Here is a 16,604-nt window from a genome sequence, read left to right on the forward strand (position 1 = left end):
TCCTTCATATCTGTCACCTCAAATAACCAGGAAGGGCTGCTAAATGTTATGGTTTGCATACCACCATCAGTGGGCAGTAAAGGTCAACAACAAAAGAAACATTTTATGGCAATAATTTTTTTTCTTCAAAATGGGTATATTTGACATACACAGCAGCAATACTAACGTTAAACCAGATATGAAAGAACGCCACCAAAATGTTGCAAAGATATTGGTGAATGTCCAGATTTATGGAAACTGAATTGGAAAACTGCAATATATTCAGATTTTAATAAAATGGGCATAAGTCAGGGCTTTGGTACAAACATTTGACAAAATATGAAGGAAAAGATTAAACGATAGTTTAGAAAAAATCATGTCAGCTGCAAAAATGAAAAATCTGAAGAGGAACAGGAATTTTGTTTATGTATTTATTTATTGTTTAATTTCCAGAGGGGATGTTTTAGAGAAAGTAAAGGTCCTTTGTTCTCCTCCTCCCCCTGATGGATCTGTTCTACCCATGTGCACAAAAACAATCTGCAGGACTATGATAAACAGTGTCCATCCTATTAAAGCAGGGATCCAGGGAACACTCCCCCCACACTATGTGCATGCCCCCCACCCCCCCACGAGGATTAGTGGATGCAAAGAACTGATGGATGGATGGTATGATGTTCCTCTTCTTCCACAGATAAATTATACAGTCTCATCCACTTAAAAGGTTCAGGCTGTTTTTTTTTTTTTTATTACAACCATGTTAAGTCATATAAAAAAAAGAAGAAGTCATAGTCGTATTAAAACATTTGTAGGAATCAAGCCTACAAATGCTCTCATCACCTTTGGTTTGCACGACATCTGTTTTTAATTCATGAGTCAAAAAACAACAGTTATCCATCCGGGAGTTAACAATCACTAACACTAACAACCTCCTTTAAAACTGTCATCAATATGGCTGTTTGGAATATTTTAGTTTATATCAAGCTGTGTGCCAGAACAGAAACCCAGTTATGGTGGATGTTGCCAATGCTAACCATACCCTATGTATATGAATTTAATAATACCACCAGAAAATATATGTTATAGTTGATTGTAAAATGCAGAAACATATTAATAATAACTACACTACACAATTTTAAAGTTTCAGTGTTTTTTTTAAATGACAAAATTTACATCATGATGAAATGTAGTTTTTATCAAGGACCTTTACTTCTGTGGCATAATCACAGTTTTATTGGTGGTGTTTTGCAGATCAATCAATCAACTTTTTTCTTATATAGCGCCAAATCACAACAAACAGTTGCCCCAAGGCGCTCCATATTGTAAGGCAAGGCCATACAATAATTATGAAAAACCCCAACGGTCAAAACGACCCCCTATGAGCAAGCACTTGGCCACAGTGGGAAGGAAAAACTCCCTTTTGCATTTTTCCCTGTTGCATTTGATGGAAACTGGGAGCTCATAGTTTTTGAGGTACAATGAGGAAAAATACATCTTATAAGGCTACGATAAAGTCTTCAGTCTCCCCACTGGCTCATGTTGTCAAACTCATTAAAAAACACTAAAACTAATGTCCAGTAAAGATCCAGCAAAACTTAAATGTTACATGAATTCAGATTTATGACTTGAATGGTTAAAGTGCTTTATAGTGATGCCTCACATTCACCCATACTAATGTCAAGGAGCTGCCATTCAAGGCACTCAATTGCACACCAGGAGCAACTTGGGGATTAAAGACATTGCCCAGGACTGTTAGTGAATTTAAAGTCTGACAGGGATTTGAACCAAAGATCGTCTGGTGACAAACTCATTGCTTTAACTACTTGACCATCACCTCGACGGCCATGTCCACCATGGTTTTTTTCCATTTCTTTGAAGGGAAGAAGAAGAAAGACCTTTATTGTCATTGTAAATGCGTACAGCAAAATTTGTCCTTTGGATTTAATCATCCTAATTACAGTTAGACACAATCCAACCAGTACGAGAGCCCAGGGACCAACTCCAGTTGTAGAGACGCTGCCTTGGACAGGGGCGGAGAAAGGAGCAGACTCCAACTAAACCCACACAGACATGGGGAGAACATGCAAACTCCACACAAAAAGGACCAGGCGGGATGCAATCCCACAACCTTCTTGCCATGAAGCATCCTTACTAACCACTAAGCCACCATGCCCCCTGTGATACTACTGTAACATTAGCATCTGTACCATAACAATGCACAGAAAAACAATGCAGGGAAACTGAGCTGTGTGTGTCATGGTGTCTTGCACTTTAATCCACCTGGGTTAAAATTCCAAACTGTTTCCAAAAAAGGGCATTTTGATCATATTTGTGAGAAATACGCATATTGTGAATTCTTTAGTTGAATACGAATGAAAAAATTAGAGTGGTGCTAAAAAAAATTCTTTTAATGATTTAAATGTTTAAAAAAGAAATGAAAGAGACTACAGTTTTAAGGTTTGAAAAAAATATTAATTTAGATAAATATAACTGGACTCAGTGTTAATACCCATTTACTATATTTATTTTTATAGCTTAAAAAAAAACAAAATCAGGATTTCGCTCATAAGTCAAAATTGCCAACGATGAGAAGAGCACTCATAGGTTTGAATGTTAATATTTTTGAGATAACTAAGGGTGTAAAAAAAGGTGAATTTGTCCTTTAAGTTTTCATCAGGCCTCAAATATTTGAAGGTCTGAACTTTGTATCTGATGCCTCCTACTGGCCAACTTAATTCACAAAGGAAAAGTGCATCTTAAATTTCCATTTGAACTTCATTTTTGTCTCTCTGGCTTCATTTCACCCATCCCACAGAGAGTGGACTCATATCCCAGCATGCATTTGGGAAAGAAGCAGGGCAGGGCACTGCTGTGTTGTGTTTTTGACAACTGCCAGAAAAAGAGCAGAACTCCTGCAGCAGCAGTTACCTCGGCACACTGGTCAGGTAGGTCAGCACGCTGTGGAACTCTCTGTCTGTGACCTCACCAAAGGCAGGGAATTCTGGGAAAACAATGATGGGGCTGCCATTATCTCCTCGACCTCCTAAGGAAAATATGAAAAATGCAAGAAAATGCATAAAAAATCCTTTGTGCAATTCTTTTGGAAATATTGCTGTATGTCTGTCAGAGCTGTATTTATGATATTATAATAAATAAAAGGAGAAACTGATGAAACTGTTGCTCTAACCTATTGCGATTCAGATGTAACACACACACACACACACACACACACACACACACACACACACACACACACACACACACACACACACACACACACACACACACACACACACACACAGCAAAACCATAACATGTTCCATTAAAACATCCAACATTTTACTCCAAAGAATGCTGAAAGCAAAAACTAAAAATCAGTATTTTATCAGTCCACGTGTTACATTATTAATTGCATTTCTTTGAAATTTTTGATGATGTGTGCAAACCTATGCAACACAGTGCAAAATCACGTTCTTCATCATCTGCTATTTTCTGTAATAAATGTATTAAATTAGGTTTTCCCCCTAAAAATGTATTAATAATCCCAAATTTGTGGAATATCGAAACAAAAAGCAAAACAAACTAAATTGTATCTCAAAATCAAATCAATGCTGGAAAATATTTTATCTAGGAGATCATCGAGTTAAAGATTTTAACCACATGGAGGCGCTGGTGTTCTCAGCCATCACGGGGGGAAAATTAAAAACTAAAAAATAAATAAAACCTAACGTCTATATTTACATTTCTGATATAGTTCAATAAAAAAGAGGATTTAACAGAAATAAGCATTTCCTAATTAAGGTTAATTTATGGTTTGAACTCAAATAAATATTATATATCTTTTTTTGTAAAAAGCCAAAAAAAGTGATTAAAAAATTGGTTTCACTGGAAATTTCTCTGTATGACAGACATGTCTCTTTCAGAGCAGTGAGCTAATTTTTAAGATCATGATGAAAATGTTTGTAAAATATCAATAAAATATTCGTGCTTATTTTGTCATTATATGTTGATAGTTCGTTAATTCAAAAAGTGCAGTGAATTTCTGATGAAGTTTCACACAGTTTATCAGGCCTAACCAAATAATGGTTTTATGCTTTTTATAACTAATAAAATGATGGCGGTCACCTGTTATCAGTCAGATTTATGTATGTGTGTGTGTGTGTGTGTGTGTGTATAACAGCAGGGAATATTCATATTATTTTAGCTGTTTTCACTATAGATAAAATAAGAATATAAGATAAAGTACAACCATAAACACATCTCACAACTTCAGAGAAAAATAGAGCGCATCAGGTGTTGTGAGATCTGTTTTATTTATGTGCTATGAAATTAATTGTCAAACAACCCCTGCATTTTAATCAGACATATAAGTAATCTGATGATGTCTTTTTCTTTATATCAGCAACAAATTGTAGCTGCATCCTTTTGTATCTTGATTATGTAACACGGTTGCACACGTTCCATCCCCATCACTCTGTAACCCCAATGTTAACCCTGAATTTAAGACTAAAAGGTGATAATTAACTTGATGTGTCTCACGACAATGTGAATCCTCAAACACATTTTTGTCTCCACAACATGAGAAACACAAGCAAACGTACGTAGACTTTTCTGTCTGGTGAGAAAAGCTGCTCTGTCAGTCTGTGTGACTAGAATATCAATATGTCTGCTTTTCTTCTCTTGTTGCTATAGTAACAGCCAGTGCTTGGTCATGGTTTCATGTCTGCTTAGATCTTTGCAAAATAGTGACACACAAGCGGCCACCTCTTTCTGCACATTCACCGTATGCATGCACAGTTGTTTTTGCACATCATACAATTTATGTCCACAAATATTTGGAGAAATACAATGTTTGCTTATTACAGTTAAAAGCAAATAAGCTGCTGCGGAGTGTCAACTTTAATTTGATGATAAATTCCCTCCAATCAGATGAATGCCGTGGGAATTACCAGAAGGTGTGGTTGCTGCACCATTTAAGGGACCAAAAGTAATTGGACAGCTTGCTGCTGCAGTGCCAGCTGTGTTTCATTCTCTCATTATTACACTGAAAAATCAACAATTAAAGCTCAAGAGTTGATTTCAAGTCAGATATCCATTACGGTGCATTCAGACCAGTCGTCAAGACCTGCCTGGAATAAACTATCCTCAAAGTTTAATTAATTAATTAAAATGAGGTAAGCCACCAAAATACCCCTGACAACAATGAGTATGTTAGAAGCTGCAGCAGGTGTGATTTCAGACACTGTGCATCCAACAATTTGTCCTGTTGCTTCATAAATCACAGTGACATCACAAAGTAAAGTTGCTGTTGTAAGAATTACAACTTATTTAGCATAAAGTAGTACACATGGTAATCTCATGCACTAAATATGCATGTGTGCCTGCCCTGGCTATGTCAGTAAGGGATGGAAAAACACGTAACAACACACACAGAAGGAGTGTTGCATCATTAGTTTATTAAAAATTGTTATTGGCTCCTGTATAAATATTAAAAATTCATTTATGCACCTTTGAAAAGAAGACATGATATCTAATCTTGATTTGCCACAGGAGACATGGGAACTACACACAAAAACTGCTACAATTCCTGAAATGTTTCAGTGGCTTCTATGCAAATACCCAAAAATAAAGCAGAAAGTTTGCACTAATGTACCAACTCATTTTTATTGTTTACTTTCAACTCTAATATACTGTGATAAACAGTTAAAACAACAAAAACATTGTCAATATCCAAATATCCTTAATATGGACGTAACTGCAGCAGTGTCGGTAACAGAAGGCCCAAATATAATGAATAGATATTGAAAAATGAGATGTAAACAGATATTAACACCTAAAGTAATCATCAGACAATCATCAGACTGAAAATTCACAATTATCTCAGCTTCTTGTTTATGACAGCTGCCTTTTCAATGTTTATTAGACATAACAGTGACTCAGTATATGGATACTTTCAATGACTATATTAGAATCCACCAGTACTGAGTCACTCATTAATGAGTGATCACTGGAAAGCATTGCTATAAACATATTTATTTATTTATATACAAATTTCCAAAGTAGTTAATTCAGTGACTTCACTCTCATGCTGGGTGTGTCAGGACTCAGGAGGTAATTATGGTGAGCTGTCCATGGTGCTGATGTGACACTAAATACAGTATATATTAAAGTAATATAGCACATCATTTGATTGTCAGCCCTGTTGTATATTTTAAAGAATAAAAGTCACAAAGAATTGTGTAATAGATGTAAATCAGAAACAGGTTCACTCATTCACACCTTCTGGGCATGCTCAAAACTGCGTAACTACTGGACATCTATATTTAATACATTTTCAGAATTATATAATGTTAAATTTTCCCCTTCTGCTCTGACTGCAGTTTTAGGAGTCATACCTCCAGACGTCTTACATCCAAAATATCATTCAAATTCAATAGCATTTGCTACACTGATTGCAAGACGCCTTATACTTTTGAGGTGGAAACGGGAAGCCCCTCCCACACATGAGCAGTGGTTTGCAGAGCTCATGAAATTTTTGCATTCAGAAAAGATGAGATATACCCTGGCAGGTTCAACTGAAAAATTTCTCAAGGCATAGCAGCCTTTTCTGATATATATGGAAACATTTAGAATGATCATCTTACCATGACTTGAAATCAAATCACTAATATACTATTACAGTTAGCTGTGAAGTGAATCAATCTGTGTATTCTATTTTATTTTATTTTATAATTTTTTATTTTTATTCTTTTGGTTCTATATGTATATATTTTTATGTTTCGCCATCTCTTTTTGTCATTTGTTGGGGTTTGGTTTATAAAAAATAAACAGCAGCAGGGAACAGTATACTTCTGGAATGTTTTGTGAATAATGTACTGTTGAAAATGCTAAATAAAATTGTAAAAAAGTCACAAAGAATAAAAGTTGCAAACAGTAAAAAAAAAATGTGTAGTCTGCAGTCAAAGCTTTTAGATTCTATTTTTACCTCCAACAATGAGGTAATGTTTTCTTTGTTTGTTTCTTACTAGGATAACTCAAAAGGTAATGAATGTATTTCAGTGAAATTACGTGATTATATAGGTAATATCCTGGGGAAAAAAAAAAAACTTTTTTGAGTTTTTGAGGTGATCTGGAGTATGTTGTGGAACTGAAATCCAGAAGAATGTTTGGCACAATGCAACATTTAACTCAAAAGGTTGTAGGAGTATGATGATGAAAATTTGTGAGCAGATGGATAATGTCCTAGAAAATGAGAGATTTTATTGTGGATTTGATCTGGAACATATTTTCTATCCATGATCTAGAAGAAGTTTTAAACATTCAGAAACGTGGACTTGACAGACGTAATCACTTTCTGGGTTCCTTCTAGTTTGTATATGTGTTACAGTCTAAAACTAAAAAAATAAACATTAATTAGCTAATATTTGAGGCATGCATACTTAAATTACAAATGAATCCTCAAGTCATATAATATATGGTTAATAATTCATGGTTTCAAAACTACACATTATTAAATGTGGATATACGTTCCTCAGCATTTCAGGATTTAACCTACATATGAAAATTGACAAAAGAAAAAAAAGTACACAACAACTGGAATGCATATTAGGTTTTAAAAAAATCAAATGTAAGTTAGAATATAAGAAATAGAACATAAATACTCATATGTCACAAAGCTTTTTAATATCCATTCCAGACTCAGCTCAACCCTCTCACACATTCACAAAAAAGAAGTATTTTTTTTAACTTTTTGAATAATCCTGCAGAATGAAAACCTGACCAAGTGCAAACACAAATATTTTACATTTGAATGGCAAATATTAATCTCTAATGAGAAATCCACTCACACTATTTACATGTAATCCAGTTTAACTGGAGTGCAAATGATTTATGCAGAGAAAAAATCTCACCTGAAAGGAAGGCAAACTGCTTCTTAAGGTCGGGGGTGATGTCAGCGGCACAGAGAGGGCTGCTGTCCTGCTGCATGATCTCATCTGGAACAAAAACACCAAAATCAGCTAATCGTGTACAACGAAACACAACGGAACACTGAAATCAATTAAACATCATTTGCATTTTTTTTTTATTTAATTTCCAGCAATATCAGAATTTTATCAAAATTTTCCACACACCAGACAATGCACCATCACACATAAACAGAAGTAAATAAGTGTGTATTATTGCAAACTTTGCAGATTTTGATTGTTCCCTCATTGTTACCCATAGACACTCACACAGTCCCTGCCCTGTGGAAACGTTCCATGATCATCCCAGTGCCCAAGAAAGCAAACCCCACTGAAAACAATGATTTTAGGCCTATAGCATTGACATCAGTTGTGATGAAATGTTTTGAGAAATACATTGTGAGCAGGCTGAAAATAGATATGCATCTTGTTTTATAACATCTTGATGACAAGTCATCATATGCCCGATTACGTTTTATTGACTTCAGCTCCGCCTTTAATACGCTTCAGCCATACTTACTAATTCAGAAACGTAAAGTGTTGGACGTCAACCCATCACTTATATGGTGGTTTCACTCTTTTTTGACAAACAGAACACAGCAGGTCAAGGTAAATTCCAGCCTATCCCAAATCAAAGACATCAGTACTGGAGCACCGCAGGGATGTGTGAGCTCACCTGTCCTTTTTACTTTATATACTAATGAGTGTTCACCCAAGCACCACCCTGGGAACTACATTTTTAAATATTCAGACGACTCAGTAATTCTGTGCTTACTTTAACAGAATGATGATTTGGATATCTATCATTCAGAAGTAAGGCAGTTTGTTGAGTGGTGTGACTCCAGTCACCTCACTTTAAATGTTAAAAAGACAGAGGAAGTCATTTTTTGATCCAAAGTTGGTCTGCAATCACAACCCTGTAATTATACACCAGCAACCAATCACACAGGTGCATTCATACAAATATCTTGATCTCTATAGACAGCTCCCTTACATGGAACACTCATGTTGACTGGTTATGTTCCCGCTTGAATCAACAACTCTATTTTCTGCAGCGTTTGCGTTTTCATGGAGTCGACCAAAAACTTATGTTACTGTTTTATCAGGCAGTTCTGGAAAGCATTATAAGATAGGGCATAACCACTTGGTTTGGGAACCTTCCTGTGTCCCTAAGATCAAAATTAAACTACCTTGTCCTCACAGCAATGAAAATCATTGGTTTGAAACAGTATGACACAATCCTCAGTCAATTTTTGATCAGTGTATACTGAAGCAAGCGGACAGAATTCTTTCTGACCCCTCCCATGTCCTGCACACGCAATACGAGTTGCTACTATCAGGCAGGCGTTTCAGAGACCCCCACTGCAGACTGAATAGATATAGAAACTCCTTTGTTCCTATATCAATCACAGTCCTTAACAAATACCATAACAAACACAGCTAACAATCAGGTTTAGTAGGAGGTCTTAGTATTTGCATGTTTTTTACTTATTTTTTAATTTTTATTTTTCTTACTTTTTATTCACTGTTATTAACTGTTTATGTCTTCTGTATCTCTGTATGGGTGATAATTTCGGAGAAATCCAAGACAAATTTCCCCACGGGGACATTAAAGTATATATCTATCTATATCTATTCTCATGCCAGCCTCTCCTCCTCATGTGCAGTCAAGAGGATTGAAAATAATCTGATTTCAGGTTTTTAATCTACATTTTGTTCTTGCACACATTTCAGATTTCATGTCAGATAAACTACCCTGATATACAGAACTTGAAAAATCTTATTTTATCCTGGTGTGACTCATAGTGTCATAATCATAGCCCACATGATGTCTTAAAAACAGACATTTAAAGGTGAATAATAAAAAAAAATTCCCCACAGATACTGAGGAGATGTAACCCAAAAATATTCCCCATTTTCAGGTTTGTAAGAAACAGCTAAAGTTGTCACTATAAGTGGAAAGGATCTAAAGGGGAGATGATGATCTTGTAGTGGTTAAGGCACTGGGCTTGACACCAGAAGATCCTCGGTTCAAATCCCAGCCCGAATGGAAAATCACTAAGGGCCCTTGGGCAAGGTCTTTAATCCCCTATTGCTCCCGGTGTGTAGTGAGCGCCTTGTATGGCAGGACCCTGACATTGGGGTGAATGTGAGGCATTATTTGTAAAGCGCTTTGAGCATCTGATGCAGATGGAAAAGCGCTATATAAATGCAGCCCATTTAACGTTTTACCATTTAAAGGTTGCCATGCCTCCGGCTGAAGTGAGTGGGTGCAGGAACAATGTAATTGTTTCTTATCTAGTCACAATATCAGATTTTATCTCAATTATGGCTCAGAAAGTAAAAGGTTTAACTTACTATCTCATCATCATGATATAGAGAGTCAAACATCTGAATTTTTATCCCATAAAATAACTTTCTGCATTTTTTTAAACAACATTCCATACATAATCCACTGCACTGGCACAGCAAAAATGTAGATGAGTGGGTGAGTGAGTGGGTGTGTCACTCGTTCGCAGACATGCACTTGTATAAGCTGTAATTCAGTAAATCAAAAGCATCAAATCCTATCGTCTTGCAATTCACCAAATTAAAACAGCACATAAAGACACTGGATTTATGAGACAGTGTTCAATTTTCATTTAACATCCTATAGGCGTGTCTGTCACCTTCTGGCTGCACTGCTTCACATGAAATATGCAACAAAACAAGAAAGTAAAACCAGAATTAAGAATGGATAAAACATGTGGTTAAGGATACTAAAGAAACTTTTCAACAGTACTGCAAATTAGTGATGGTAAATCCGTAACACTTTTCCAGAATGTCAGGAAACCATTGCAACACCCACGTTTTGGAACATTGTTCTAGAGTCTGTATCAAAACAAAGATGTCACAGACATGCATTCTGCCTGTTACCCAGTAACAAGTGATATGTCTAAGAAATTTCAGATATATCAGCTTATAATTTTTTTAACAATCACAATGATATATATAGCAACCTCCATAGAAAATAATTCTTCAATTCCCCAGGCTAGACCTGGCCATGCTCAGGCACTTGCCCCTCTGTATTTACAAATGCTTCTTGCTCGAGTTCGAGTCAGTCTGCTGATGTTTACGTAACTTTGCATGAAAGCCTCTCTCATTTGTCGCATAACCACTACAAAATAGAGACCAAACATGATGGGAAATCGTGCAAAGGGAGTTATTATGCTGTCAGTGTGGTTGCCATAGTAACATAAAGAGGCAAGTCACAATAACATTTTTTGGCAAGATGAAATAGTTTTTCTGTAATGTCTTTAATTGAAAAAACTACATTAATGCAATGGTTATATTACATTACCTCAAAAAAATATTATTCATCAAATGTGCTTTTTTTAATGTTCACCCTCTAAAATCAGAAAATTCAAAGTGTCCCAGTGGTCATTCAGCCAACAGTGGGGTACATATTTATTGCATTAATAACACCAATTTATTGCTAAATAATCAATATTGAACCACAATGCAGTTGGATAACAACTTTTAAAACGATATATGGCTTATTATATATGAGACAGAGCCTAAATTACACATAGCATACAAATAACTGCAGCAGTGTTGGACACAACAAACAGTCTGTCAGAAAAAAAAAGGTTTCCTGTTAAACAGTTGAACACATGGTACCTGTCCGGTGTCACCACCACAGGGTCACCTGACCAAATCCATCAAGCTGGGCTTCAGGTTCACTAAAAGTCTAATGCTTTTAATTTTCCTTCAAAATGCCATCAGGCCATTTTTGCAGATTGTAAAGTGGCTGGTCACACTTCCTCCTCGTGTTTTTATTCTCTGTTTTCTTAAAGGTGCCATTTGTTTGTTTCCCTTTCAACAAATAAAAAAAAAGTCTGTTTTCCAATGAGAACTATCAGATGACTTCCCCTTAGGGTGGCATGACACACACACACACACACACACACACGCCTCAGAGTACCAAACTTAAACTAGGAGAGCACTCATTGCCTTTTACTCCTCTACCATTTATTATTTCTAAATTCAATCCCTTTTTTGCACCTCATCACAACGTAATGGTTTCTCTTTCAGCTTGCAGTTATTTTTATAATCATTTTCACACTTATGTCAATACCACGTCCACTTTCAACAATCTCTAAAACACGCACCCGACCACTACAAACTGCAAATATAATGAGGTGCTGTATATTTAACTGGCTGCTGCATCCCCCAGTTTATGACAGAATACTAAATGCTGCTTTTCATATGTAAAAAAAGAAAAGCAGATGGTCACCTGTTTAAAGTAAACATTGTGAAACACCAAAAAATTGCAGAGTTGAAAAATGTGTAACAGCAATATGTTAAATTTTCTTTTACTGTATAGGCTACAGTACAACAAAAACATACAGATTTATGTATTTTCATAAATATTTCATGCCAAAACAGCTAAAGTAAATTTTGATTATATTTTTTGAGTACATTTTTCATTAATTTAATTAATTAATTATTCATTAATCTGGATCATTAAAATTAAATGGTAGCTGTGCTAAATTAGTTTACCTACACAAAAGTATTGTTTTGCATAGCCATAAATTAATTTGCGACATTTATTATATGAATACCCTCTCTGTAATAAATGCTACAAAGTAGCATTTATTGCTGTGTATGACAGCAACATTACAAAAAAAACAAAAAACAAAAAAAAAACAAAAAACAAAAAAAACAGAGTGAGTTGACAGCATCACAGATGTGTCAGTCTGGTTCCTCTTTAGCGAAGCAGGTGGTTTTAAATCCTGTGTGACAGCAGATGACATGAGGTCAAGACATAGATTATTCTAATCTGCCACAAACAGAAACATGTACACTGTGTTTACATACAGATAATTCAGCAACCACTTCATCTATGAACGATACCACAATCAATCAAACATGATTAGAAATAGTCAACAGCCAAAAAAGGTTTAAAGTCACCATAGTGCAATTTTAAAGAAATGTCACTGTAACTTCCAGTTTAATCTGAGCACACTTTCCAGTTAAATGACATGCCCTGACATGTACAACAGTCTGCCATCATCCTCTATTGATTAGTTAATGAATATTGATTAGGAGATGCTGACCAACCGATATCTATGACTGTTATTTGACACAGTGCTTCCTTCCCCTCTCTGCTGTTGTCGGATTAACCTCAAGCGAGGGTGCACACTCCAAACTGACTCCAGAACAGCAGCCAGGCGAAAGAAAACCAGACATCTCTGTTGTTCCTCACTTCGCTTAAACCGTGTTCAATGCCGACGACAGACGCTCTTTGCCTCAGGTGTTGAGCCATCTGTGGGGAGCTCACAGGCTCAGGTTCACACTGGAACCTTCATCAGTTTCCACTTTCTGACCCCGCCCCCCTCTGCCCCACCTTGCCCCCAGCAAATCCCACACGTATCAAATCCAAGCCAACCTAACCAACACCCACCAGAGTGTCCTAGGCTATTCTCTTACCCCAACTCAAAAATCCCCTTCGGAAAAGTCACAGCCACTGCTTTTTCTTAAAATATCGGGGGGGGGGGGGGGTGTTAATAGTTGATTTGCGATACCCAATTTACACATTATCATGAAAGCGTTCACAGCTGAAGGTGAATGGAAAAATGAGTGGAAAAAGCTGAGCAGCCTGGATGGGAAAATGTGTTTTATAACACAGGAGAGAGTGAAACCACTTCACTGTTCTTTCTGATCTTATTTCCACCTTTCTCTACTCTGTAACGAGTATCGATGATGTCAGTATTACAAATGTAGAGCAAGACCTCAAGGCTGAACCACATAACCTCAAAAGATGTGAAAGTATTATAATCAATAAGTTACCATTTTTTTTTAATAGTACCATGAATACTCTTGATGACCGAATATTTTAAGAAGTAATTATAGACCTGTACTTTGTAAATATTTAAACTATAATGTGAACTGTGTGCAAAATCTTAGATGCTGACAGAGAGTTTAAGTGTGTTGAGTTATGCACATACAACTCAGTCTACATATACACAACCTAACCGTCTTAAAAGAATTAAAATTTTTTAACATCAACATATGCAGCTAACTACAGCTGTTCAGATAATCTTGTGGGCCTTTTTTTTTTATCTTATATTTGCTTTGGGGTGTTTTTCTTAGAAATAGCAAATAATCTTTATGCTGGTAACAGCGTAGGACTTGTAGTTACAATAACATGTAGATAAATTTTAGTCCATTCCAGACATTTTGTGTAGGCAATAACTCTCAAACAACGAATGTTATCATTTTGCATGTCTTCAACTTGTGTGAGCTTCGGTGCACCAGATCAATCAAAAATGCAACTTTGTTTAGTTTATGTAATGGCTGGTTGACGTGTGTGCCACCTGCTGGATAAAACACTCAAGTTAACATGACCTAACAAGTTAAGGTGGCAACCCTGAGGAGAAAAATGATGTCCATATACGTTGCTAAATATACACAACAGAACAGGGAGGTAAAACTGTAATTAAACTTTGAAACACCTGTGTATCGAGAATTGTAGTGGAATTTTGTGTGTTGCCACATACGTCCACTGATGGCGATGAAAGGGGATAACATGAAAAAAGAAATCACAGGCTAACTTATTGTCACCTTTCAGACTTAGAGTGTGCTGGAATCTGGAGCATCGCTATTTAGACAGCGGACACAAGTGAAAGGTTTTCTGGCCGGTGAACATCTGCGCACAGTGAGCCAATATGGAGAGCAGCCACCCAAGCTGCCTGAGGTGAAACAGTGAAGCAGTAAGGTGACGTTTTGTATTGTTCCATTAATGTTGGCTTTGATTTAGCTTTAATTGTGACCCCACACATCTAAGGTGCATCTCAATATTGCTCTGCTGTGCAAATGATCAGAAAAGCTTTTTGCTCAATTTTAGAACAGTTCTGACAGCAATGCAAAAACATGGCACATGACCAGCGCCACACATGCATTCATTCACAAATTAGTGGAAATGCACTTTCTGCATAAAGAACTTTGGCCATGGGCATGAAAATGAGAACTACCCTGGTTGGGAACTACTAATTACAGTTGCATTTTGTCATGCACTACTTTGTTCTTGATCAGAATCCAGACGTGGAATCTTGAATCTTTGCTCTTATTTGAAAGCAAAATTCCAGAACCGTCATGTTTTGTGCTTCAGTGGAGAAACAACAGAAACCTTCTCAGTGCATGAACATAAACAAGCCACTGGTATTTTCATCTGTAAAGACAAAACTAATTCAATACCAAGAAATTGCATGACGTAGAAAACCTACAGAATTAATATGTAGTGGAAGACGTGCACACACGTGCACACCAAACAAATGCAAACAAAGTTTGCATTTGTTTTAGAGATAATCCTGCAAAAAATTAGACATGCACATTCAAGAAATGCTGAAGAAAATGTCACATCTTTGATAAAAAAGAAAAAGAAAAACAAAAGCGGGGGGGGGGGGGGGGGCAAACAGATTTGTGCATTCTGGATTGCAACTTTAATTTCTTTGAGGTTTTAGACTGTTGCCAAAAATTGGCAATGTGGAGACTTTACACCAAAATGATGTGAGAAATAGTTATTCAGTGAATCTATTTAAATCAACAGACAAACTAGTGATGGGAATAATATTTCATTGCAGCCAGTACTGAATTAAAACAAAAAAATATCAGACAAATTAAATCAGAAAATCAGATTGATGTGAAGTTCAACACAAATACAACATGCAAATGTTTCAGGAACTATAAAACTAATTCAGAACAAAGCTGATGATTGTGTGATGTAATTTGAATACGAGCAGCAGATTAAGCAGCACGTGACCATGTGACACTCTTGCAGCTCAAAGATAAAATACCCACCGTGAAGAAGACTGAAAGAAGAGGAGAAGGTGAGTGTTTTGGCTTACCGTACAGCCACTGACAGCAGCGAGAGAACTTGTAGTATCTTTGCACCTCCTCTAGAGAGATGCGGACATAACGGCCGCTCTCCTCCACCGGCCACAGACTCACATCCAGAGCTGCCTCCATCTCTTCCTCTCTGTTCTCCTCTGTTCCATCATCCATCACCGACCCTGAATCCGGGTCACCTCCATCACCTCCCTTGCTTTCTTTCTTAGACACGAGCCAGTCCAGTTCCTCCTCGCTCACCTGTCTTTCCAAGCTCCAAATCAAGTTCCCTTCTACATAAAAGCCAGACTCCAACTCCATCAAGAGATCTGAACCCGGTGCCTCCTCTCCTCCCATCCTGGCTCGTTCCTGTAGATCTCCTTCCATGCAGAGATCTCACAGTAACATTGTGAGTGCACGTTACCTCTGCCTCCACTTATCACACGCTGACTTTGCAGGTGCTCCACAGCCTGCAGCACGTCACTCAGTTTCCTTTCGCAAACTCAGGTTACCGTGTGTGCAGACAAAAGCTACAGTGTAGTAGCTCTGGCCTCCACCCCACCCTCCCTGCAGCCCCACTCTCTGCCATGAAAAGGACCCAACTCCACCCAGCTGCAAAGCATCCACCTGTTAATGTGCGACTGACTGAGTCCCACCACTCACACGGAGCCTCCGCCGCTACACACTTAAGTTTTGTGTGGAGACAAAATTAAAACATATGAGTCATGTTTTGCCACAGTGGACAGATAAGAGGGGAAGGTTCTGGCCCTTTGCCCAGCACTCATTAACTAAACC

At 37.0% G+C, this 16,604-nt stretch overlaps 1 pseudogene; it reads right to left on the reverse strand.

Annotated features, from left to right (window-relative positions):
* Positions 1-16,604, reverse strand: part of LOC117524153 — a 122,755-nt pseudogene that overhangs the window by 86,460 nt on the left and 19,691 nt on the right.

The sequence above is a fragment of the Thalassophryne amazonica genome, chromosome 14, assembly GCF_902500255.1.
Source record: "Thalassophryne amazonica chromosome 14, fThaAma1.1, whole genome shotgun sequence".
NCBI lineage: Eukaryota > Metazoa > Chordata > Actinopteri > Batrachoidiformes > Batrachoididae > Thalassophryne > Thalassophryne amazonica.